Source organism: Oryx dammah, unplaced genomic scaffold (assembly GCF_014754425.2).
Source record: "Oryx dammah isolate SB20612 unplaced genomic scaffold, SCBI_Odam_1.1 HiC_scaffold_26, whole genome shotgun sequence".
NCBI classification, from domain to species: Eukaryota; Metazoa; Chordata; class Mammalia; order Artiodactyla; family Bovidae; genus Oryx; species Oryx dammah.
In genome coordinates, this window is record NW_024070210.1 from 84,254,671 (window position 1) to 84,282,483 (window position 27,813).

The window sequence follows — 27,813 nt, forward strand, 5'->3', positions numbered from 1 at the left end:
TTTTTTTTTTTTTCATACTTTCCCATCTCAGGAGCAAAAGTTAAATTTTTTTCCATTTTCACCTGCAGGCTAGCTTATTATTTGGGAGTTCAGCTGACAACTTTGCCTTCAGAGGCTCTTTCTCTTTCTCTAGTCCAGTAGCTTATGAAGGAAATTTCCCAGACAGTGCCCACTGAGTGTGATATTTTGATGTCAGCATTAGGACAATAAATGTTTTGCCTCATTACGTGTGTGTATAAGTTTATGTGGTTATTTAGCAGCTAAATCATGTCTGACTCTTTTGTGACCCCATGGACAGTAGCCTGTTCCCTCTGTCCATGGGATTTCCCAGGCAAGAATACTGGAGTGGGTTGCCATTTCCTTCTCCACGGGATCTTCCCAACCCAGGGATCGAACCTGAGTCTCCTGCACTGGTAGGCGGATTCTTTATCACTGAGCCACCAGGGAAGCCTGTATACACATTTATATGTATATATAAATATTTTACATACAGGTATAAAATCACATCTATCTTCATGTCTTCATAGACACACAAAACAGACTTCAGTGGTTCTTTTGGAGGCAGTGGTTTAAATGATGTGCTAATGTCTTCACAAAACCATAAAATGCCTTGCCTGCCCCCCTCCAGTTCCCCTTCTCCCTCACCCCATTTCTTTCCACAGTTGCAACTCCCAGTCCAGGGGGTACCACACAATACATGAGGTGTCAACCAACAACTGTCACTGTGTGAAGCTAGCAGGAAGCTGTGCCTGACTCTGCACATGTTCTCAGGACACACGGAGCCTGTATCTCATTTGGGCCATGGGGCCAGCCTCCCCCTGGCTATGACCTGTGATTTCTTCTCGAGGAGTCAGTCAAGAAGGGGGTGTGAAATGAATCAAGCAGACGTGTGTCAACACTGCTCTAAAGAAAAGTGCCAGCATTCAATGTCCTCATACACAGCTCCCCAACACTCCTGGCCTCAGATGAACATCTATGCCAGGATCTCCCAACCTCAGCAACACGGACACTTGGGCCAGATAATTTGGGCTATTCTCTCTATTAGGGGATATTTAGAGGCATCCCTAACCTCTAAACACTTGATACCAACAACACCTTCACCCCCAATTTGGGAGAACCAGAAATGTCTCCAGACACTGTCAAATGTCCTTTGGAAAGCAAAATTGGCCTGGGTTGAGAATCTGTGTCTACATAGACACATATTGTGTATACAGAAATGTATATACACATGCAAACAATTAAATATTTATATGTCCTTATTTTAAGTTGGCATCTGGTATAAACTTTTCAATCAGCATATGCACAAAACAGAAATGTGACATGTTTTCTTCCTTTTCTCTTAAAAATTAATGTCATCTGTGATAATAGTGACATTTGTAGTAATTAAATAAATATAATCATCTGATATCTTTCTGTGAAGTTGTATTTACCTTAACCAGCAGTGAGAGGGAACTTTTGGATCCTTAATTTATTTCCCATGGTCCTTCCCACAATGACTCCTGACTCCTTGAACTCAGAGAACCCGGATGGACAAAGCCAGTGTTGAGTACTGTTTACATGTATCTCTCTCCAGCCATGACATCCCAGAGAGCCCTCTGAAAACCAGTTTAAAGGGGAAAAGAAGACACATTGCAGTCTTGTATATCCCCAATTATGCAAGAGTACTTTCTAAATTAGTCCAAATGCAGTCTATTCAGTTCAATTCAGTCACTCAGTCGTGTCCAACTCTTTGTGACCCCATGAATCACAGCACACCAGGCCTCCCTGTCCATCACCAACTCCCAGAGTTCATCCACACTCACATCCATAGAGTCCGTGATGCCATCCAGCCATCTCATCCTCTGTCATCCCCTTCTCCTCCTGCCCCCAATCCCTCCAGCATCAGAGTCTTTTCCAATGAGTCAACTCTTCGCATGAGGTGGCCAAAGTACTGGAGTTTCAGCTTTAGCATCATTCCTTCCAAAGAAATCCCAGGGCTGATCTCCTTCAGAATGGACTGGTTGGATCTCCTTGTAGTCCAAGGGACTCTCGAGAGTCTTCTCGAACACCACAGTTCAAAAGCATCAATTCTTTGGCGTTCAGCCTTCTTCACAGTCCAACCCTCACATCCATACATGACTACTGGAAAAACCATAGCCTTGACTAGATAGACCTTAGTCAGCAAAGTAATGTCTCTGCTTTTGAATATGCAACCTATTAGTCAGGAGCAAAGGCTATGGTGAGGAGCAAATATCATTTTATAAATGAGGAAAGTGAGACGCACAAAGATTGTGATTTCTCTAAACTGTGCAATAATTCAGTGACCTAACTGGGACTGGAAGTTGAGTACCTTGACTCCAAAAGTGGTTCTTCCTGATCCGCTGCAAGAACCTGAGCTCCACAGAGCTCAGAATATCACTGACATGAAAGTCGGATGAGCGCGACTGCACAGCCTGCGAGTGCATGTCTACGAGGATCGAACCGGCATCTCTCGTGTCTCCTGCACTGGCAGTTGGGTTCCTTACCACTGGCATCTCCTGGGAAGCCCCACAATCTATGTGTGCATGCCAAGTCATTTCAGTTATGTCTGATTCTTTGTGACCCTCATGGACTATAGCCCACCAGGCTCCTCTGTCCATGGATTTCTCCAGGTAAGAATTCTGGAGTGGGTTACCGTGCCCTCCTCCAGGGGATCTTTCTTACCCAGGGATAGAACCTCCATCTCTTATGTCTCCTGCTTGGCAGCCAATTTCTTTACCACTAACATTACATAGGAAGCCCCTCACAGTCTGTACATTTCATCAAAGGAAGCTTTGCTTCAAGAGAGATCTAGAATGTGAAATGCAAAGAGAAAAGATAGATTCAAGTAGATTTTTAATGCTCATAGCAGAAATAAGTTCTTGAAAGTTAATGCTTTTGATTTTCAGAACTCTTTTTTAAAGTTTAAATACCTAATTTTTAGTTTAGCAGCAAAGCTCTGAAGGAATTGAGCCACAGAGTGTAGATTGGGAAGAGGATAGGTGGAAGCTAAACTCCCAGCTGCCAGAGATTAACTATGAATCAGCAAAGTGGGTGGGGGTGGGTGGGAGGCAGCGATGAGAGCAGGAAAAATGAGAGTGAAAGTTGCTCAGTCATGTCCAACTCTTTGTGACCCCATGAACTATACAGTCCATGGAATTTTCCAGGCCAGAATACTGGAGTGGGTAGACTTTCCCTTCTCCAGGGGATCGTCCCAACCCAGGGATCGAACCCAAAATGTTCCAGGCTGGGAAAAGGAGCCGCGTTCCTGAGTCTCTTGAGTTTCAAATCTCAGTGGGAGAAGAAGTAATAAAATCAGTCTCTAAGTGTTTGAGAGATGAGAAGGGAAGGGCCTTGAGAGGCAGCAAACCTTGGAGAAGGACACTTGTCCAGGGGAGGCGCACAAGCATATGGACCCAAGAGTCCCACTCCACCCAGCCTGGTGCAGAAAATAGATGGGTGTTTCCATGCCAGCAGAGAGCAGATGGGCTACCTGAGAAGCAAAGTCTCCTCCTAGGGGACTCTCAGCAAAAGGAATGGACGCCCTGTGGCATCAGATGAGGACACAGTCATGTCCCACCTCATGTGGGAGACAGCTGTCCAAAGACCAGACTGGATGGCAAATCTCAGCAGACACCAGTGGGAATGGAGGCAGACAGATGTATCTCACTGGAGTAAGGACTGATGGATGACAGTGGGGGGGTGGAAAATAACATGTCCTGCAAATATCCAGGGACTCATTCTGATTGGACCAGCCCATGTCACATGCCCAACCCCACTGAACCAATCACTGTGGCCAGAGGAGTGCTCATTCTGATTGGTTGGGGCTTGAGTTGTAGGATCCACTCCCAGAGTTGAGGCTGTCTCAACCAGACTCTGAACCAAAGTAGGGAAGGATAGAACCCTACATAAAATTGGGGCTTTTGTTAGAAGAAGAAATAAATTCATAGGGAGATGGACAAATGTCCATGAAAGAAGGTATTTTAAGAAGTCTCAGCAGGACTGCAAATATTATGTTTGCTTAGCAAGTCTGCATTCTCATCTTCAGGCTCACATGATCGCTAATCAGAATGGGAGCAAGGGCGTCACTCCATTTCCCACTTTAACTCTGAGAGATTAAGTGGAGAAAAATATCCGTCTGTCAGGTTTGCCCAGATGAGAAGTTACCTTCTTTGTAAAGCTGTAGGATGAGCCAGCCAGAGGATTCATCCCCTGTGGATGTGGAATTTGATGCCAGCCTACTTGGCCTTTGGGCTTCCCTGGTAGCTCAGCTGACAAAGAATCCACCTGCAATGCAGGAGACCCTGATTTGATTCCTGGGTCATGAAGACATCCTGGAGAAGGGATAGGCTACCCATTCCAGTATTCTTGGGCTTCCCTGGTGGCTCAGATGGTGAAGAACCTACCTGCAATACAGGAGACCTGGGTTTGATCCCTGGGTTGGAAGATCCTCTGGAGAAGGGAACTACTACCCACTCCAGTATTCTTGCCTGGAGAATTCCTTGGACAGAAGAACCTGGCAGGCTCTAGTACATGGGGTTGCAAAGAGTCAGACATGACTGAACAACTTTCACTTTCATCTGGCCTTCATGCTGGAAGGCTTTGGTTGGGAGTTCTACGCTTGAGGCCTGCTTCGATCAATGCTGATGGTGCCATGATCTGATCTTTGGGAAGCCAGCTCTGTGGCCCCAAGAGGCCACAGAGCAGAGCCCACATCCTTCTATCAAGATTCTATCCCCCATCCCTCTATCTGGGTTCATGCCAGTGTCCTAATCACTGAGCCTTAAGCAGTTGAGAAAAACTGCCCAAGGACCAACCACTGGTACCAGAACCAGGATTTGCATCCATACTTATGCAGTTCTCTTTCTATGGCTGCTATTGCTAAGAGTGTTGTCCAGACCCTGACTCTCAATCCCACTCAATTTTATGGAACATGGTAGAGATGCCCCCTTACTGCTTAGCAGGCACATGCAGATGAGGAAAAGGAAGCCACACAGGCTGCCATGTCACTCAGCTAAGTAGGGGAGGTCTTAGGAGAACCCAGAGCTTCCCCTGACTCTTAGTCCCATACTCTGTGCTCTGCCTGTGTTTGTCCAGCTCTCCTGGCCTTGCATCCTAAGTGGGCCAACCAACTAGGGTCCTGGTTGGAAGCAGACTTAAAGCCATGAGCCGAGTGTCGGCATTTCTATGTCCCCATCCCAGCGCCTGAGCTCAGGGCCCACACACAGAGGTCTGAGTACACATCTTCTTGGAGAAATGACCCTGGTCTATACCCTCAGTACCCAAAGTGTGGTCATGGACCAGCAGCCTTAGCATCACCTGGGCCCTTTAAGAAATGCAACAACTCGGGTACCTCCCAGAATCAGGGTTTTTAATTTGACAAGACTACCAGGGGATTCTTGTGCGTATTTGAGAAAAGCTGGTCTATCTACCTTTCAAGTACTGGAACTTTCTCAGCCTCAAAATCTTCTAATCTATAAGCCATTCGTATGCTTTGCTGCTGCCTTAAATACCTTCATTACTGCCCTAGTGAGTTTACAGTTGGGATTTCCTAAAATGCAGCTGGCCTTCATGTACCTGAAGATGCTTTGGGCACTCCAGTATTCAAGAAAGTGAGTTAGGGAAGTTATGGTCCTGTGATGTCATCAATACTCAGAGAAGGAGGTTTGCAAAGGCCTCTTGGCTGCTATAACTTTCATTCCTCTGTCATCTCTGATACATGATGTCTGCTTGCCTTGCCCCTTAAATATTGTCTTTGTAAAGAAAGAAACCTATGCACGAACCCATCATGGCTGGAGCCCTGTTTCACCAGGACCCAGCATCTCTGTTTCTGTGAAGCACCACCTTCCTGGATCAGAGGAGACCAACTTCCCCCTTTCACTATGGTTCTTCTCCCAGTGCAATTTAATCAACTTTTAAACAGTCCCCATTTTTCAATAAATGGTAAAATACTGGTTTCTCTTCTCTTCCTTCTTGCCTGAGTCTCTAACAGCTGGTACACATATTATAGAGAATAGCAGGAATCAGTCATACAAAATCTTGGTGAAAAAGAAGAAAGAAAATAGAAAAGCTTTCATTTTCTCTCTATTTAGCACAAAACTATAATGGGTGGAACACTTTCTAATTCCTCAGCAAGGGAGTGTCCCATGCTCACTGTGAGTCCTAGGGAAGGTGGACAGATGTATGTTGACATTATTTGGTAGGAAGGGGTGGCAGGCCCATTTGACCATATGTGCCATCACCAAAGAACTAAAATTTTTAAAAAGACAAAATACGGTGACCACCTCATTGCCATTTCTGTATTATTCGTTGATGGAATTTAACATAAAATACTGCTGATCCAGCTGAAATCTTCAGAATTTGAAGTCTGCATCAAATCCTCATGCGCCATATTTTTGACTTGCAAATGCCTCCAAGAATAGCTGGAGTGTCCTTATTAAGCCCAGCTTGTGATGCATCCGTACTTCGCGCCGTCTGCTCCGGCACTGTATAATTCATGGACTTGCCTTATGAAGTTAGGGAGGGATTGAAACTGTGACCGGCCCGTGAACCCAAGCTGACACTTCCATTATTTTATAAGGAACACAGAGAAAGTGGAAACTTGACCCATCTCTCAGTTCCATCCAAACTGCAGGGTCACCAAGTCCACCTTGCTTCATCCAGGTCCCAGGTCCATCCGTCTGCATGGAATCTGGGGTCATCAGATTAGGGGGACAGAAGACTTAGGCCCATCCTATGCTGGGCATGACTCACCATCTCTGGTGACCATGCGGCAGCTCAGAAAACAAGCCTGTAGCCCGTGGTATCTGGGGTTGAGTTTAAATAACTTAAACAAGAAAGGGAAACCCAGTCGTGGTCATCAGCACCAAAGTTAGCATATGTGGGCTCTTCCAGCCTGCAAGAGTTTGGACCCACCACCTCATCTGAGCCACACAGCAAAGTAGAAATTATCAACTCACTTTACAGAAGAAGAAATTGTGGCTGAGAGGCTGGTCTAATGCCATATAGATAGTCACAAAAAAAGCCTGGATTCAAACAGAGGTCTGCTGGGCTCCAAAGCCCATGTTTTTAGTCAGTGGTCACCAAATGGGGTGCATAATCCCCAAGCTGGACATTGGCAAATAAAGAAATAGTAGGATGGGAAGAAAAGTATAGGAATGTTATTTACATTTTAAAATTGCATTTCAAATCATCCATATCTGTTCATGTTCATTGTATACATAATATCTTATTACATTTGAATGTGCATAATGAATAAACAATATCCATACATATACTGGTGGAGGTGGGATCTGTTTTTTTCTTGATAGTGAGGCAGAAATTGACAAGTTTAGAGACCACTGCTCTTGGCTCCTTCCTGTCCTGACCCCTCCCTGCCCAGGGGATCCAAAAAGGAGACCCTCACCTGAGACCCCTTTAGCTGCAAACATAACATCTCCAGCCTGCCCTCCCAGGCAGGAGTGAAGAAACTGATGGAAATGAAATTGAAGACCATTTGTTATTTGCACTTTGGCCTCTGGCCACAGCACCTCACTGTGCTGCAGCCCCTCTTCTGCGGGCACGAGGGGCTTCTGCGAGGGATCTTGCACCCTCAGGAGGGGCAGGCCTGAGCTGGAAGCCTGAGGCTCCATTCCCAGGTGGAAATGCGCCTCCTTGTGTGGGGTTTCCTAAAGCTGACCCAACTACAGGACAGACAGACACGCCTGCGCTGCTGTCTTGTGTCCTCTGACTGCGACGCTTCCCTTCCCTTGGTCTTATACCAGCACGTACGTGCTCTGAAGGTTGTAAAAGAGGGCCACCTGTCCCAGGGCATGGGGCCCACAAGAGCTGGCTGGTCTTGATAAGAAAGAGTCCCCTGTGTAAAGAGCAGGTTCTGAGCATCTCCAGGGGAGAAGACAGGCTGTGCAGGCAGTGGCTGTGATCCCATTATTGATTCTCCAGGGGACCTAATGAGCTAGATGACATGAACACCCTAGGAAAGTCAGACGAGCTTTCTAAATGAGCCTCCTGTTCCTCCTCATAGTCCTGTCATCATTTACACAGCATGGCAGGATGATGAGGGTTCGCATTCATTTAGAAGGTATTTCCTGAGCACCTTCAGTGCTAGGCGCTGCAGTTACAGCACAGATCAAAAATCCACAGTTGAAGTGGGAGAGTTTTCACTGTCGTGGAGGAGACAGAAAAGCAGCAAGAAACAATCTGATAAAAATAACCCCCGGGAGTTTGGGATTAGCAGATGCAAACTACTATATATAGGATGGCTAACCAACAAGGTCCTGCTGTATAGCACAGGGAACTATATTCAACATCCTGAGATAAGTCATAATGGAAAAGAATAAATATATATATATACATATGTATGTATAACTGAGTCACTCTGCTGTACAGCAGAAATTAACACCACATTGTAAATCAACTATTGTTGTTCAGCCGCTCAGTCGTGTCTGACTCTTTGCAACCCCATGGACTGTAGCACGCCAGGCTTCCCTGTCCTTCACCATCTCCCCAAATTTGCTCAGACTCACGTCGGTGATGTCATCCAACTATTTGTCCTCTGTCATCTCCTTCTCCTCCTGCCTTCAATCTTTCCCACCATCAGGGTGCTTTCCAATGAGTTGGCTCTTCACATCAGGTGGCCAAAGTATTGGAACTTCAGCCTCAGTCCTTCCAATGAATATTCAGGATTGATTTCCTTTAGGATTGACTGGTTTGATCTTGCAGTCCAAGGGACTCTCCAACACCACAGTTCAAAAGCATCAATTCTTTGGCACTCAGCCTTCTTTATCAACTGTACTTAATTAAAATTAAAAAAAAAAAACAACCCACAGAACTCCTGCTGTACATATGTGCTCTGAAGATTACAAAAGAGGGCCACCTGCCCTAGGTCCACAAGAGCTGGCTGGTCTTGATAAGAAAGAGTCCCCTGTGAAAAGAACAGGTTCTGAGCATCTCCAGGGGAGAAGACAGGCTTGGCTGATTCAATGGGACAGAAAAAAGGCTGGAGTAGCTGAAGCAAAGGGAAGAACTCAGCTGCTGGCAGGAGAGGCCAGGTAAGTGGGTAGGAGCAAATAGAGCCAGCAGTGCTGCCACAGGGAGGAGTCTCTGACCCACTCCTAACCTCCCCCAGGTGATAATGCAGTGCCAAGAAGAAAATTCGGAGCTCTGAGCACTCCAGCCTCCCACACTCCCCTTTGAGAGGTCTGCTTGGTTTGAGAACCCAAGGGAGATGTTGGCACTGAAGACTGAGGATTGGGGAGCTAGCCAGAAGCTTACCCTGTGCAACAGGGCCTCCCCATCCCACCTCCTGATGGTGGCTTGAGCGGCTTCCTCCTCCATCGAAACCAGGGTCTTGCAGTAGACACTTGGGGACTGAGGCCTGACCAGCAGGTGGTGTGTCTGGAGCAAGTGTCTGGCCAGTACTCTGCTCCAGCGCCCCCTGCCCCCTCAGCCATGAAGCCCAGGGTTCACCTCGCAGTGCCCCTTGCTGCTCAGAACGGGCAGCAGCAGGAGGCCAGTGCATTTTCTGAGTTCCCTGCCTCCCTCTGGGCCTCTGGAGGCGCCGAGGAACCTGGCTCGGCACTCAGGATGAACAGCCTGGAGGCGGGGCGGGGGCACACTGGGAGTGGAGTTTTCACAGCTACCACCCACAGCTAGCGACACAAAGGCAAACAGGCCCCCATGTGCCATCCGCTAGAGCCAGGCCCCCGCACATATGGGGCCCAGGGGAGGCAGGCGTCCTCCAGGAGGGGAGGGCCAGCTGGTAGCTGGGGGCGGGGGCCACCCTGGAGACGCCCCTGACAGGAGCGAGCTGATGAGAGCAGTCACCGCCTCGTCTGTCCACACCCTCGCGGTGGGTCTCCTGCCGGATGCTTGATGCTCAGAACTCAGCCCCTGCCCCAAACTTCACTCAGTGAGTCTGAGGCTCGGGGTTCTGACCACCCCCACTTTATGGATGTGGACGCCAAGGCCCAAAGAGGTGAATTAGGAGTCCAAGGTCTAGGAAGCGGCAGACAGGGGATGTGAAATCCACTGGCCTGCTGCGTGGCCCGTGCTGCCCCTGTCACACTGCTGCCTTCTCAAGGCCTTGAGTGTTTGCTCACCATCTCTTGGGACCAAGCCCTGGGTCATCTGCAGAGCATAAACAAGGACAGGTTCTTCAGAGTCAGTGAACTTAGCGCTGAATCACAGAGACAAGACGGCACCCAGGAAACATTCTAGAATAAAAGAATTTGTTGTTGTTGCTCACTCGCTCAGTCATGTCCAACTCTTTCTGACCCCATGGACTGCAGCAAGCTAGTCTTTTCCTTCACTATTTCTTGGAGTTTGCTAAAACTCATGTCCATTGAGTCAATGGTGCCATCCAACTATCTCATCTTCTGTCGCCCCCTTCTCCTCTTGTCCTCAATCTTTTCCAACATTAGGGTCTTTATGTGGTTGAATAAGGAAGAACAGTGCACTGATCTTGGGAATCAGACAAACGTGGTTTGGACCTGAGCTCTCTGAATCTCAGTCTCCTCATCTGTAAAATGCAGAGAAGGCAATGGCACCCCACTCCAGTACACTTGCCTGGAAAATCCCATGGCGGAGGAGCCTGGTAGGCTGCAGTCCATGGAGTCGCTAAGAGTCAGACACGACTGAGCGACTTCACTTTCACTTTTTACTTTCATGCTTTGGGGAAGAAAATGGTAACCCACTCCAGTGTTCTTGCCTGGAGAATCCCAGGGATGGGGGAGCCTGGTGGGCTGCCATCTACGGGGTTGCACAGAGTCGGACACGACTGAAGCAACTTAGCAGCAGCAGCAGCATCTGTAAAATGAGCCCTTCACAAGGTGGTCTATTAGGATCCTGAGAGCGCCAGCACAGTATTTGGCAAGGACAGCTCAGCTGGTAAAGAATCCACCTGCAATGCACAGGACCTAGGCTCAATGCCTGGGTTGGGAAGATCCCCTGCAGAAGGAAACAGCTATCCACCCCAGTATTCTGGCCTGGAGAATTCCATGGAGTGTATAATCCATGGAGTCGCAAAGACTCGAACACAACTGAGCGACTTTCACTTCACTTCATGAAGGTTTCCTTGGTCATGAAGGTTTCCTTGGTCATGAAGGTTTCCTTGATTCCTCCTTATCTTTCTTTTCTTTTTACAGCCCTCAAAATAAGTGTATTAAGACCTTGGAGAAGAAAGCACTCCAGGTAGGCTTCCCGGAGGGGCCGGGACCTGGGCCTCCACTGGATCTGTGGCATCTGATCTCAGGTGAGGTGAAGGTATAATTGCTCTGAGTTTCAGTTTCCTCATGTGTAAAATGGGAATAATCATAACCACTTTCTAAATAACCATGCACCTAAAGGTGACCAGCAGACTCTCACTGTCATGGAAGAGAATTAGGAGCTAAGAGCCCAGAGATTTGGACTCCAGGCAGAGCTCTGCCATTGTGGTGTGGCCCTGAGCGGGTCATGCTCCATCTCTAAAATCTTGCTTCCTCATCTGTGAAATGGGACTGGGTGTCACACAGCCTCTGTGGGATCCCTATTTCCTCCGGAGTTAAATGGCCTGGTTACAGCTCTCCAAAGTTTCCTCTTGAGTTTAAAGTCCCCTGATGCTTGGGTCCTAAGCTAGGGCCCAGCCTGTTCCAATGTCCTCCCCACACCACATGCCAGCCAAGACTCGGCACCCACAGGGAACAGTGTCCATGTCCAGGATGGGCAGCGAATGCTTTGGGCCATGTCTTCTTCCAAGATGGCCGTTGAGAGAAACAAGAGGGACAGAGAACAAAGAGGAATTTGCCTTGAAAAAAAATCTCAAGACAGAAATCAAGGTCTCCCAGCTGGCTGATGGCAGAGTCGGGTCCCCTGCAGAGGCACCTCAGTGCAATTCCTGCCTGGGCTGGGGGCAGGGCAGGCCAGGATGTTGGAGGAGACCAGCCCCAGTCCAGACAGGGTGCTCTGACCACACAGCTGGTCACACGTCAGGGTGAGCAGAGGTCGATTTCTGACCTGTGGTTAGAAGCAGATGGCATAAAGGCAAAAACCAGGTAGGGAGCCACAGATGGGCCCTGGGCATGGAAAGCCTCCTCACTCTTGTTTTCTTACTTTCTGGAGTGCATTACTCTCTACAACCCTCCCACACCCACACCCACAGTTAGGGACCAGTTAAATCCCGTCCTTCCTAGATAGCGGTCTACAGCTCACACACCTTTAGCGGGGCTTTGGGATGGGGTGGTTTGCCAAGGTTCGGGGCTTGGGATACCTCCTGTTACCTGGAGGGCTCCTTGGAGGAGGAGATCTGGAGAATTGAGGCAGAATTTCCCTAGTCTCTAGAATGAAGCTCTGTTTTGCAGGGAGTTTCCTCCAGCACTCCTTCCCGCCACCCCTTCCAGGAGGACCTCCATCAGGAGGCGGGCCATGGCCAGGGAAGGAAAGTGAGGGGTGGGGCTGGGCAGGAGCCAACTGGGTCAGGAGGTCATAGACCAGGGGCAGAGCCAGCTAAGGGGGCTGCACATCCCAGCCTGACCCAACTGTCTCTCTCCCTCCTCTTCCTTCCTTCTTTCCTCGTCTCTCCCCACAGACATTAAAAGAGCACCGACTACGTGTCAGCCTGTCTGAGTCACTGTGTTGTTGCTGTTGTTTAGTCATTAAGTCAAGTCTGACTCTCTTGCAACCCCATGGACTGCAGCCTGCCAGGCCCCACTGTCCATGGGATTTCCCAGGCAAGAAGACTGGAATGGGTTGCCATTTCCTTCTCCACTGAGTCACTGCATACACGGCAGTAAATGAAACAGACACAGCTATCTTGTGCTCTAACTCTACACTCCGCCTGCTCTCTTCCTGGCAGGAGAGGTGGTGGGATCTATGGAGAGCAAGGCCAGAAAGGGCTCCTCCTCCTATGAGCCTGACCACCCCTGCCCCCATTTCCCAGATGTGGTCACTCTCCACCCAGGAAGGAGCCTTGCTCGAGGGTGCCCTTCTTAGGATCATGCATCCAGCCTTGAAGGGCTAAGAGGGCCCTGGCGGGGCACACGAACGCCATCCAGTGGATGTCCCCAGGAAGCCTGCTGGGCATCCGGCACTGTGTCAGACTGCGGGGACATGTGGTGAGTCAGGCTCCATCTGGGGGTGGGGGTGCAAACACACACACACACAGCTGATTCACTCTGCCGGCTGTGCAGGGAGCTGGGGAGGGCCTGGAGACAGAGCCCAGACACCCTTATCCAAGGGGCTGCCCCAGCCAGAATCAAGGAAGGCCCAGCCGTCTTCCACACTGCGAAGGGCACAAGCCACTTGAGGACCGGGGTACCATTTGCTCACTTCCCCCACCCAACCTGTGTGTTGATGTGGATCCCAGAGCTGATGACGTGGGGGCTGCCTCCGCTTCTGCTCCGGAGTTGAGAGTGAAAGAGGAGGGGGCTGAGACTTGTCTAAGCTGCCAGCCTTTCACTTGTCTACCCTCTGCCCCTGCCTGGCCCCCTCCCACCTCTAGCCTCCTCCCCAGCCCTCAACACCCTCACACCTCCGCCATCCCAGGCTCCAGTTATTCAGGACCAAAGGAGTGGAACAGTACAATGGAATTCCAGGACAGCATGGCAGAAGGAAGTGTCCTGGAGAGAGTAAGTCTGGCAGGGTCATCCCTCGCACGGATGTCCTAGGGTGCTTAGAGGACTACAGTAAGCATAGCATGGTGAGGCCCAGAGAGGCACAGCACTTTGCTCAAAGCCACACAGCAAGAAGGGGCAGCCCTTGGTTTGGAGGCCCGGTCTCTGCTCTCATCTCAGGCTCCATCCACCCTTCCAAGTGGGTGCCCCTCTACAGATTCCACTTCCCACTGGATGTCCAGGCCTGTTGCTGCTCCTACAGCTTAGAGAGAGGGCTGGGAGAGGCGGGGAGTGTAGTGCAGAGGGGAGGAGGGAAAATGGAAAGTGCCAGCTGATTCAGATTTCTAAATGTCATGTTATTCCAGGCGCATTCTCGCTTTGCCACCACCTTCATCCACCCCCCGCTTGCCATCTTGAGGACCGGCTGCAGAGCGGCTGGTGGGGGGAGGGCTGTGAGACCGTGGCTCGGGGCTGCGTTTCTGCCCCTCGAATCAGTGGTGGGGTGAGCACTGTCCTGGGAGCCAGGAGACCTGGGTTCTAGCCCTGGCCCTGGACTGGTGGCTGTGGGTCCTGAAGGTGACTGTACATTCCTCTTAAGATGGGGAGGACCCATAGTTCCCAAGCCTGGCTGCATCTCAGGATCACCTTAAAACAAACAGATTCTTAGGTGACTCCCCTAGAGATTCTGATTCATAAAGACAGACATGAGTCTGGGAATCTGTATTTTTAAAGCATCTCCCCAGCACCCCACTTAACCTAGTCTACTGAGGGGTGCTCAGCTACACAGTTTTATTCAGATTCTAATTCCTCTTCAATACCTGCTCACCTCCTCCAGAAAGCCCTCCTGGATTTGCCCACCCCATCTGTCATCTCCAGTCCTCATCACTCCTGGCCCTGCTCTCTACTCATGTTCATCTACTGCTCCCCAAAGGCATTTTGTCCTCCATGCATGTGTGTGCAGGTATGTGCCTGTGTTTCCTATGTGAGTTCAACAAAGTTAGCCTCCAGCACAGAGGAAGGCGCTCAGCCCTGGAGCTGGCTAGCCCCAGGTTCCCAGCTATACTCTGATGCCAAAGGTTGGGAGATCCTGGAGAAAAGACTTAACCTCCCCAAGCCTCAAGGTCCACATCTCTGAGATGGGCCTAAAGAGACATTACCTCACTGGGCCGCCCTGAGCTGCCCTGAGGGGAGATGTGCAGGCATTCATCAAGGGTCCTGGTGGGGAGGGGAAGGGGCAGGACAGCTGGGTTAATGGCAGAATGCTCCCAAGCAGCCTGACTCCCTAGGAGGCCAGCCACCCTTGTGCGCCTGCAAGACTGCGCTAGCATGCATGGGTCCTCAGAGAAGAACAGGGTCACTCAGAGTTCCCACAGAAAACAGAATCCCCCAGATGGTTCAACTAAAGAGACGTCAATGGAGGGACCACTGATAGGGGAGGGCAGGGCGAAGGGGACCTGAAAGCGTGGTGAGGCTCCTAGAGACCAGCGATGACAGATGGCGGTTAGCATCCCGAACCTAAAGAGCTAGGAGCTGGTGGTGTCACCAGAGCCTGCCAGGAGCTGGAGCCATGGAAGAGCGTCCAGCCCTCAAGAGCAGCAGGCCAGCGGGAGGCAGCCGTTCCCCAGACACAGCATCCTGGTAGGGAGAAGCAGAAAAGAAGTAGCCTCCCAGCCTGCTTTCTCATTCTAGTACCTTCTATAGGCCAAGCCCAGGCAGAGGCGGCAGCCCCTAGTAGTCCCCTCCTGGGACACAGAGCAGGGCAGAGAAGGCAGAGAGAGTCTTGCAGGCAAGAGGGAGAGCAGAGGGACAATCAGAGGACAACGAGCTCTCGGGCAGCCTGGAAGTCACGCACTTTCTCCACTCTACAGGCAAGGGGGAGGTGGGCAGAGGTGTGGGAGGGCACCCGATACAGCCCCCTCTCTGCCACAAAGCCACAGGGCTGCATAAGCAAATCACCTTCCCTCTCCAAGCCTCAGTCTCCTTCTCTGTGAACCGTCGGGGCTAAACCAGCTGTCCTGGACTACCTTTCCCAATTCTGACCTGAGATTTTTCCTCTTCTGCCTTTTCTAGGAGGGAGAGAGAGACCCTCTCGACAGGAAAATGGGCTGGGAGAAGAAGGGAGCTTAGCAAATGGAAAATTAATTCTGGGCGGTAAAGAGCAGAGGCTGTTGTTTGTGATGTATAACTTACTCTTTGTGTCAAACTGTGTACTGTGAATATCAGTGGGATGGCAAGAAACCCGAGATCTATTACTTAGAGTTTAATCTGTTCTCCGTGTTGGAGAAGGGAGAGGGAGGGGGGAAGAAGACTACAACTTTAATCACAGGCCCAACTCGAGATGTCAAGCTGCTCTGGGGTGCGCTAGTAAAATGATGTCGTATTACAGCCCTCCCAGACAGCGCCCTGCACCGCAGCTTCAGCTGCTGAGCCGTAAATTAGCACACCTACTTCACGCTCTTCAGGTAAAACCGGTAATTTAGCTGAAAAATACACACACACGCACACAGAGCGTGGGAAGGGGGGAGCTTAGGAGAGGGGGCTGCTCCCCTTGAGCAAGAAATAGCTAAAAAAAAATTGTGCAAAGACAGAGGAAATGACACGTGGGCTGCACCTCCCGTCACGGCGCGTGGGGTCCGGGTGCAAGCCTGATGGGAGCCCACCTTGCTTTCTACCTGCCTCGGTGCCTCCCCCCACCCCCTGCACCCCTTCTCGCCATGAAGCGTAAATTACATGCTGACACCTTTAATTTGTGCAAAGGATGCCTGGCTGCGCCTGGCACCAGCAGCCGGCTGCTATAATAAGGTCAATCTATATTCATTGTCGCAGCACTTGATGTGCCAGATAACACAGGGAGGCAGCCTATGGTGGCTTCTCTGGGCCGGGCGTAGCGGGGGTGGGGGTGCCCGCTGCCTCTCAGCGCGGCCTGGCACCAGTTGGTTCATCACTTATGCATGTTATGATTTAGCTAATCACCATCAGTTATGCATCCTACTGCTGCCTGGAGACTCCAGCCAGAGAGGGGGCCCCGCCCACCAGCACCATGGAGAGACCACGGGGGCGGGGCAGAGGGGCGGTGGAGTGGGGGCTGATTGTCCTTGCTGGGTAGTGGCCCCCGGTGGTGTGTTGCTCAGAGCCCCTAGCCTGGAGGAGAAGCTGTTGGGCCCATCCCTCGGGCAGGGGCACTCATGTAATGTCTCTGCATCCTTGAGCTCAGCCAGAGATGGGCATCTTAGTGACAGGTTATATAGCCTGAAGTCACAGAGTTCTGGGTTCTAATCCCAGCTCTGCCTCTTGCAAGCTGTGAGAGCTTTGTTAAGTCCCTTAACCTGTCTGTGCTGCAGATTCTTAGCCTCTAAAGTGGATAAGCAAGGCAGGGAGAGTGTACGGATGGGAACTAATATATGGATGCAGCTCCGTGGGTGTGCACACCGTAGGCGGTCCTGTCATCAGAGCCCAGTGGGTCCATCACATGTATTTTGGGTGAATGTCTTCTTTCAGTGGGGAATTCAGAATCATGAGGCTGCTAAGGGGCAGGAACCCATAGGTGAGCCCATTTTTTTTTAACAGAAAGGTTTTTTTAAATATTTATTTCCTTTATTTTAGTTTTTTTTTTTTTTTTGTCTGAGTCAAGTCTTAGATGCAGCTCATAGGATCTTCACTGTGGCGTGCGGGCTTCTCTCCATTGTGGCCGGGGGGCTCCAGAGTGCATGGGCTCTGTAGTTGGTGGCTTGTGGGCTCAGTTGCCCCAAGGCATATGGGATCTTAGTTACCCAATCAGGGATTGAACCCAAGCTCCCTGCAGTGAAAGGTGGATTCTTAACCACTGGACCACGAGAGATGTCCCTGTGATCCCATTTTACGACAAACAGCACTCAGATGGGGCTGCTGTGTTGAGACAGATCTCAGATTCTGAGATATTTAAACTAATCCATGGCTGGGGAGGGCCAGGGAGGCAAGGATGAAGCAAGTTCTCAGCCTCAAGCAGGTGGGAGGCAGTAGATGAAGCGCAAGTAGCTCAGTTGACGGCGGTGAGAGGGTTCGGAGTTTGTTCAGCCAAACGCTTTCTGCGAGAGATGGGGAGAGGGAACCCATGGCCCAAGATGGCCCTCAATGAGAGAAGGGGCTGAGGTCCCCCCGGCTTCTTTCTTCACAGTTCCCCACGGGACAGCCTCAGGGGGGGACCGATGCCCATCAGTCTCCGGGGGCTTCCCTTGGGATGCCCAGGCACCCTCTCCCCTCTTCCTGGCGCTTTGTCAGGGGTACGCACCATGTGCTCCAGTTTTGCCGCGGCCATGTGAGTGGTGGGCGGCACGAGGTTACATCCTGAGGCCCTTGGCCATCTTCACTTCCCTTATTTGCCCCACAGAGCCAAAACCGAGCCGATGAGAAGATTAAGTGAACCCACCTGTGTGTGAAGCTCAGGGCACCAGGGAAGAGCAAATGGAGAGTCCTTTTCCCTCCGGTTAAGTTTAGAGACTAAAGAGGGGTGGCTGGGAGGACACCAGCCTCGAGGCACCTCAGTCCAGCTACACACAAAGAGCCAATTTAAATAGTTAAGTCTCTGACTTGGCAGCTCATCCTCCCTCCACGCCTTTGTCCCTGCTGTTCCCTCCCCCGGGAACGCCCTTCCCTGCTCACCTCTGCAGGTCCAGCCCCCCCTCCCAGGTCCCAGTTAGCTGCTGCTGCTTCCCAAATACCCTTCTTCCTCCTCCTCAGCATCAGAAATGCCTTCCCCTGCCCGCGGCCCCACACTCTCCCTGCCTGCAGTGGGTTCCTTCTCTGTCCACTAGTCCAGGTTAGACACACTGGGTAGAGGAGCAGCTATTTAAGAGCTAAGCAGCCTTTGGCCTCTCTGGGTCTCTACCAGCTCATCAGTAAAATGGGCAGGCAGGGGAGGCATGCCATGCTCTTGGGGCCCCAGGCATCACGTTCCTAATCAAAACTGTTAGGAAAATTTGGGGTCTAGAGGGACTAAACGGGTTAGGCAGTGGGCATCTACATGGAAACTAGCGCCACTAGGTTAAATTTCCCCCATTCTAACAGGATAGAGACTTGGAGGCCAAATTAACTTAAAGGAATGCAAAAGTTTTCACCTGCCTGGGCTTGTGCCCTGAGGTTTCTTGCCACTGCAAGGTGAAACCACCCACCCTGGTGGTCCCGTACCCACCCCTGCCCCAGGCCAGCCCATGGCTGCATCCCTCTACAACTCATGCATCACAATTACGCAGACACCTGTGTCGCCAGCAACTGCCAAGCCACAGCACATCCGGCACTCAGTCGCCCTTGAAATGCATTTCAGCTCCTACCTGCAAAACTCGGACAGCGTGGAGGGTGGGGCCTTCCACAGCAAGCAGGACCATCAACCTCCTGCCACCAACTGGTGGGCTTGCTTGGCTGGACACCCGCACCCATCAGTCCCAAAAGATCAGAGAGCTCCTCACTGGCCAGGGTGAAGCCAGGCCCAGACCCCTGTCTCATAGCATCCTTACCATTTCATCAGCAAGTAACCGTAGCTAGCCACTGCTACTGAGGACCAGAAGCTAGAGGGCCATGGGGCTGGTGCCTTCTCCACAGAGCAGAAGCTAAGCTTCCCACAGACCCTGAGACATCCGGCTCCTGGGAGCACCACCTCTCAGCTCTGGAAACTCAAGGTCTATCATCCCAAACACCCCACTTCCCCAGTGTTTTTCCTGAACTTTGACACCTGGCTGTCTGCTGACACGGCACTTCCTGCCACCTCCCAGAGAACGGGTGCTGCTCTCTCTTCCATATCCCACACCACCTGGGGCCGGGAGGTGAGGTGGGTGTCCTACCTCCCCACTGCCCTCCCAAAACATTGATCCTCCCTCCCAACTCAGAACTCCAGCTCCTCTGAATCCTGGACAAGAGGCTTTACCTCTCTCCACTGTCTGTTTCATCCCACTGAAAGGTGAAACAACCCCCATCCCACACTGCACCCCTCATTCACTACAGACTTTAGCAACACCCTCACTCACTCTCTTCTTCTCCACCCCCGTAATGGCATCGTTTGGGGAGACTCAACATCCACTTGGGGCATCCATCAACATCAGGGCCTCTCTGTTCTCCACTTGGAAGCCCCTATCCACCTACTCCCATGGGTGTCCCACCCTTGACCTTACCATCATGGAACCGTTTAGACCATCTCCACCTCAAGCCTCCTGCCAGGTGATCGCCCAGCACCTGTTATCCTTCCAGGCTGCATTCCCACAGTCTTGCTGAGCCCTCCAGACACTGAGTACCGCTGGCTCAGGATCACTGCCCCTCTGCTGCCACTTTCTTTCCTCTCTCTCCCTCCTTTATTCTTAGAAGCCATGCCCAAACTTGGTAAATCCACACACCCTCCTCGGTGCCTGCACCCACGCAGCAGAACATGGCTGGAGGAAAAGAGAGCTGACTTTCCTCTAAATGCCTAACCCCAAATCTCAAAAAAGCCCTGTCACCACTCAGCAGCACTGTGCTAGCTGCCTAACTGCCCTTGTGTGTGTTCTCTGTTCTCCCAAACAAGTGTCTCATCCTTTTTCCTCTCCACACAACCCACACCATCCTCACCCACACTGGCCTCATGCCTTGTTCAGAACATGGTCCCCATCAGAAAGCACTCCCTCATCTTCCCATGAGGATGCTTGGCAAGCCTCCCATATCTGCATCCAAACTCTGCTTCCCTCCTGCTCAATGCATGGAGGAAGGTTGCTGCTCTGCCCAGGGCTCCCCACCACCCCCCAAAGCAGGGCCTGGATCTCTCGCCTGTTCAAGTATCCAGGGGTCCCCTCTTTCTGCATCATCATCTTCCCCCTCCCCACCATGTCATCCATGGCAGAAGGCGTGCCTGCTCCAGGGTCTCCTGTAACAAACATCCAACTCCACCCAACTCCATGCCTGTCCCCAGCTCCCAGTCCATTTTCCTGCTCCCCTTCACTGCAGAATGTGTTGAAAGGATGGCCTGCAGTCCCTGTCTCCTCTTTCTCACTGGGTATTCTGTCCCTACAGCTAGAGATGTGCACACACAACCCCAGCTCGGAGCTGGTGGGCAGTGGAGCATGGCCAGTGCTTAAGAGGAAGAGGCGAGCGCAGCTCTGATGGAGAGGAAAAGACCCTAAGAGAGAAGGGCCTCAGAGGTCACAGAAAGAAGTGAGCTGTTTCCTGCAGCAGTCTTCAGATTTGTGTCGTAGAAAGGATACTCTGGTAGTGCTGGGTGGGGTGGGCCGGAAGTCAAGAGAGGTGACAATTAGGAGGCCATTGAAGTGATCCAGGTGAGAAATCAGGAAGTGATCCAGGTGAGAAATCAGGAAGGCCCGAATCAGGCAGCCGGTGGGGAGAGAGAAGGATGAATTCTGGACAGAGTGAGAGTGTGGAATCGTCAGCAGGACTAATGGGCCAGTTAGCATTTCCAGCAGCAGGAAAGATCAGGACTGACCTTCTCTGGCTGGAACAGAGGCAGAGTCGAGTTCCCCCTACTCCTTACAGGCTCCTTTATCTCCAAGTACTTTCTCATCAGGAAATGGACCAGACTGAGTGACTCTCTGTTTGGTGACTACAGCTCTGTCAGTAAAGCATCTGCCTGCAATGTGGGAGACCTGGGTTCAACTCCTTGGTCAGGAAGATCCCCTGGAGAAGGAAAGGGCAACCCATTCCAGTGTTCTTGCCTGGAGAATCCCACGGACAGAGGAGCCTGGCGGGCTGCAGCTCATAGGATCACAAGAGTCGGACACGACTTAGCGCTATTTCGTTCTTTCTGTCTGTCTCCTGCACTAGCTGTGATCACTGCACTGTCAGTGGCTTCTCACCATTGCCCGTCAAGCTCCTCCACCTTGCCCTTCACAGCTGGCACATGCTGGGCACTCAACACACAGTCAGGGAAACAGGGGCTGACACAGAAGAAAGAACGGGCTGGAGAGGAACAAAGGGCTGTGGAGATGTAAATGCCTGCCTCAGAGCCTGAATTTCATCCTAAATAGGTACCAGGGAGACACAGAGGGTTTTAAGTACAGAAGTGACAGGGCCAGCTCTGTGTGGGAGATAAACCCATCTGACAGCTGTGGACAATGAATTCAAATTCATTGTCAAGACTAGAGAAAGAGGGAGACTAGAGGCTGAAGTCAGTGCTGATATTCCAGGCAAGGGAGGATGAGGCCTGGTCTTGGGAAAGGAGACAGAATAGAGAAGAAGGCTTGGCTTTAGAAATACCAAAAATGTCAGATTGGTAAGGTAGAGGGATAAATTGGAATATAGTTCATTGGTTGGTGGCTTAAGCAGCTGGGTAGATGGGGTCACTTGCTAGGATAGGGCAATGGCAAGGGGTGCTGTAATGAACCTCACTTTGGACGTGTTGAGTTGAAGGTTAACTGTGGACCATTTGGGGAGGAATGAACTGACTGGAGAGTGGAGACGTGAGTATGACACCCAGGGTTGGGACCCAGGACTACAGAGAGAGAGGTTTGGGAGCCATGAGCTAGGAAGGGTGGTGACCACAATGACTGGATGATCAGGGAGTCACCTAGGTAGGTCACGTCCAGTGAAAGGAGCAGCAGCTCCAGGACAGAGCCATGGGGTGTGCCCAGCTTTGAGGACTGGCAGAGGGAAAGGATCCTGCAAAGAAACAGAGGAGAAAAGGAAACCAGGGAGGAAATGGGGACAGAGTGGTATCCCAGGTACCAGGAAGAGGGTTCAGGAAGGAACAGTGGGTGGTCAGTGGGGTCAACATCAATGGCAAGGACTTCCCTGGTGGTCCAGGGGTTAAGAATTTGCCTTCCAATCCCAGGGACACAGGTTTGATCCCTGGTCCAGAAAGATTCCACATACTGCTGAGCAACTAAGCCCATGCACCACAACTCTGAGTCCACGTGCTCTACAGCCCAAGATCTGCAACAAAGAAGCCACTGCAATGTGAAGTTTGCACTCTGCAATAAACAGCACTCTGCTCCTCTCAACTAGAGAAAGCCCATGCACAGCGACAAAGACCCAGCAAAAAAAAAAAAAATGAATTTTTAAATATATCAATGGTAAATAAAGAAGGACCAGAAGCCTCCACTGGATTTGGCAGTATGGTGGTTACTGGTGACCTTTGCCAAAGCACTTTCCATCGAGTGATGGTGTGGAGGGAGTCACACAGCTCTGGGCTGAGGCATGAGTCAGGAATAAGAATGTAGAAGCAGCTTGATTAGTTAGTCAATGGCTTTGCTATCATTGTTACTCTGCCTTCTTCCTAAAAGAGGCAACATCTCAGCTGTAAAATAGAGATGACAACGGATCAGAAGATAAAACACAAAGAACTTAGCACTGGGCCACGTGTGCTGTGATGCTCAATACAGGTTAGGTGCGTTTGTTTCTTCTCTCAGTAGGAGCAGAGTCAAGGCGACTATCGAAATAGAAAATGGACAAACGTGCAGATGCAGACAAAAAAGAAATAAAAGCGAGAACTTAAACACATACTCGTACACCCAGGTCCATAGTAGCATTACTCACAGTAGCCAAAAGATGGAAGTATCCATCATTGGATGGAAGGATGGATAAAGGAAATGTGATAGGTCCACACAATGGAATATTATTCAGTGTTAATACGGAAGGAAATTCTGACCCTTGACCACATAGATATTACACTTGTGACATTACACTAAGTGAAATAAGTTGGTCCCCAAAGAGCAAATATTGTATGATTCCATTGATTCGAGGTACCTAGAGTAGTCAAATTCATAGAGACAGAAAGAATGCTGGTGGCCAGGGTCAGGGGAGAATGGGGAATGGGGAGTTATTATTTAATGAGTATGGGTTTCAGTTTATGAACATGAAAAGAATTCAGGAGATGGATGGTGGTGATGGTTGTACTGAATATAAATGTACTTAATGCTACTGAACTGTGTGCTTTAAAATGGTTTAAATGGTAGATTTTATGTTGTGCCTATTTTACCATAATTTTTTAAATGTACAGAAAGAAAATAGGTATGACAGTGTGGGCTAATAAAATTACTAGAACTGAATATTTAAGTTCTGAGCTTCCTAGTAACCAAGACTTAAAGGGAAATTTTTACATCTTGCTGTCTAATGAATGAAAAACTACTACAGATTTTTACTGAAAAATATTTCAGGAGATATCAAGTCTACCCACTCGCATATCTGGCCAGGGCTGGTTATAACAGGCATATGCCTTGAAAATTCTTACCAGAGGTATTCAGAGAGTAAAGGACAATTTATTTGACAAAGGGAGAAGACTAACACTGTACACAGACATGTTCATTACATAGCCACTTGCGGCGGGGATTCTTGAAGAAGTCTAAGAGAAAAATCAATAAAACCTAACTCCGGAAAGCCTTTCTGGGGGGAGTGAAGTTAATAAGGCCTAGATGATCTCCAGTGTGGGATTTAGAATTCCCCAAAAAGCATGTCCACTCAGTGCCCCTAGAATTTCCAGAGGCAGGCATCCAGGAGCCAGCTGGCAATTTGCTCCCAAGCTCCGCAGAGAGGTCTGGTGAGTGGTGGGAGTCTGCATGCCACCAGCACAGAGATGGTGTTCCAAGTCATGGGCAAGACTGCAGTGGGCAGGATGGGGGTAGAGTGCCAGGAAACACTACCTCACAAGCACCTCCATTTCCCCAGGGCCCATCCAAGTACTATAGCAAAAGGCAGCAGTGTGGTGCAGAATAAGAGCAAGAGATCACGTCCTCTGACTCTCGGTCAGTGTACGCCATCATCCCAGGCCCCTTCTCTGTTCAGAAGAAGGAACCTGGTACTGGACACCAGAGGACCTGGGTAAGAAGCTCACACTCTCACTTCCAGCCTTTTGGCCTTGGACAACTTACCTGGGAAGATGGTATCGACAGTCAAGCATGCCGCATCTGATGAGAGTGTGGATGCTTTGGATGGAAAGGCCCAGGGGTCAGCTGCACGTAGGGGTCCAAAACCCCTGATGGGTCTAGGGAAAAGAGAGATATTGGGTCATCAAATTCAGCATATAGGTAGAAGAGGAAACAAACACGGATCCCTTTCAAGGTATTCGAGCCTTAATAACTTTAACAGCAATGTGATGATTGGGCATTAGGAAGGAGCTGGGGAAGATCTGAGAAGACTGGGGGTCTCTACACATGTCAGAATTTGAGCACACCCAGCTGCTCAAGCCCACGTGAGTGGGACCCTCAGTGTGCACGGCTCAGGCCTCTTGACACAGGAGAGTCTGCAGAGAGGAGCCCTGTGGTAGGTTGGACTGACTTCCTTGCTGGACATTTTCAGACACATCATCTCTTAAAACCACAGCCCGGATGACTATGCTCAGCAATCATGTGTTTAAAAAGCAATAAGACTAAACACTTTTCCGTTTCCCCTTTGAGAGGCCATGTATGATAAATGATAGGCAATTTCATGGTTGGAGTTTCAATTTCCGAAAATATTAGTGCTATTCCCCAAGCTCCACTTCAGAGATAAATTCTTTTTGGCAGCCTCCTCTGTTGTCTCCTAATTCCCTGATTCTGAATATATTTGGAGGTCTGGTGTGAATTTCATCAGCTCATCCCCAGCATCCCCCTGTCTGGGCTGCACTGGAAAGGGTATTACCCATCTGCCACTCTTCCAGGTTCTTTCAGCATTGGCTTCAAGTCAAAGGTGTTTATTAAGCACCTACGTCTTCCCAGCCCTGTGCTAAGCATCATCATGGCGGGTGTAAGGGAGCTTTTGATATCAACACAATCCATCCTTTGATCGACAAACATTGGCTATGTATCTAGTTCCTTCAAACTCCAAGCAATAGTAACTTTATAGTACCTGATACCTCATATTTGTTTCACATGGTCCTCATTTCACTGTTGGGGAAAGTGAGGCTCAGCACTAACCTAGTAGAGTTGGGATGCTGGTGGAAGAGCACAAGCATTTACTGAGCACCTACGATGAGCCAGATGCAGTGCTGAAGCCTTGCCCATCCCTCTGCACAGGAGTATAGGCTATTCATCCTCACAAAACTCAAGGTGAGGGTGATTATCCTGATTTCACAGAAATGGGATCTGAGAATCAGAGGGCTAGTCAATTCACCCAAGAATTCTCATCCACAGGACCTACCCTGCCTCTCCCGGTGTCCACGGGATAGATGGTGTCCCAGTAACCATTGCCAAACTATGGGAGTTCTCTTGTTGGAAAACATCGAAGTATCAGATAAAGTCATGGGAGGAGACTAAACAGCCTTTGGGTTAGCCCCTTTGTCTCACATTACTCAGCACCCCCCACCTGCTCTAACCCTAGGCTCCCTCTTAAGTTTCCCAGGCCAGTGTCCTCAGTGTATCACTGCCCCCCAGGACCATTCCCTGCTTTCTCTGTGGCATCATCCTCCGAACCCTCTCCATCATGGGTCAGCTTAGATCCCTATGGCCATCTCTCCCCTCTTTTCCATTCACTCACCCCTGAGAGGGACTAGTTCATGCCTGGGATGATATTTTCTTCTCTTATAATCTCATAGATTCCTATCAAAACACTGAGCACAAAGCAGGTATTCCGAAAATCTCAAGGGAGCACTGGAGTAAAATGAAATGGAATAGGTCAAAATGAGGTTGAAACTCTCAGACTAGAGCAAACGGAATGAATTTGAACAGAATGTAATGCAATAGAACCAAAAAGAATAGGATGGCACAGGTGAAAACAAGGAAAAAAACAAAACTCTGGGCTAGAACAGTATGGAACAGAATGAGAGAATGTTGAACTAGGCTATGACAGGCTGGAACAGAATAGGCCAGTCCAGGATAGAACAGAATAATATATAGAATTCCACAATAGTATGTAAGACAAGTCTGAACAGAAGCAAGTACCACAGAATAACTGGACTGTGGGTAACTAAATGTTATATAACTGGATAAAATAAAATTCACTCTATTCACTCAATAAATATTTATGGGGTGCTGATCCTTGCTATGCCAGCAAATTTGGAAAACTCAGCAGTGGCCACAGGACTGGAAAAGGTCAGTTTTCATTCCAATCCCAAAGAAAGGCAATGCCAAAGAATGCTCAAGCTACCGCACAATTGCACTCATCTCATACGCTAGTAAAGTAATGCTCAAAATTCTCCAAGCCAGGCTTCAGCAATACGTGAAACGTGAACTTCCAGATGTTCAAGCTGGTTTTGGAAAAGGCAGAGGAACCAGAGATCAAATTGCCAACATCCGCTGGATCATCGAAAAAGGAAGAGAGTTTCAGAAAAACATCTATTTCTGCTTTATTGACTATGCCAAAGCTTTTGACTGTGTGGATCACAATACACTGTGGAAAATTCTGAAAGAGATGGGAATACCAGACCACCTGACCTGCCTCTTGAGAAACCTGTATGCAGGTCAGGAAGCAACAGTTAGAACTGGACATGGAACAACAGACTGGTTCCAAATAGGAAAAGGAATACGTCAAGGCTGTATATTGTGACCCTGCTTATTTAACTTCTATGCAGAGTACATCATGAGAAGCCCTGAGCTGGAAGAAGCACAAGCTGGAATCAAGATTGCCAGGAGAAATATCAATAACCTCAGATATGCAGATGACACCACCGTTATGGCAGAAAGTGAAGAGGAACTAAAAAGCCTCTTGGTGAAAGTGAAAGAGGAGAGTGAAAAACTTGGCTTAAAGCTCAACATTCAGAAAATGAAGATCATGGCATCTGGTCCCATCACTTCATGGGAAATAGATGGGGAAACAGCGGAAACAGTGTCAGACTTTATTTTTTGGGGCTCCAAAATCACTACAGATGGTGACTGCAGCCATGAAATTAAAAGACGCTTACTCCTTGGAAGGAAAGTTATGACCAACCTAGATAGCATATGGAAAAGCAGAGACATTACTTTGCCAACAAAGGTCTGTCTAGTCAAGGCTATGGTTTTTCCAGTAGTCATGTATGGATGTGAGAGTTGGACTGTGAAGAAGGCTGAGCACCAAAGAATTGATGCTTTTGAACTGTGGTGTTGGAGAAGACTCTTGAGAGTCCCTTGGACTGCAAGGAGATCCAACCAGTCCATTCTAAAGGAGATCAGTCCTGGGTGTTCTTTGGAAGGACTGATGCTGAAGCTGAAACTCCACTACTTTGGCCACCTCATGCGAAGAGTTGACTCATTGGAAAAGGCTCTGCTGCTGGGAGGGATTGGGGGCAGGAGGAGAAGGGGACGACAGAGGATGAGATGGCTGGATGGCATCACCAACTCGATGGACATGAGTTTGAGTGAACTCCGGGAGTTGGTGATGGACAGGGAGGCCTGGT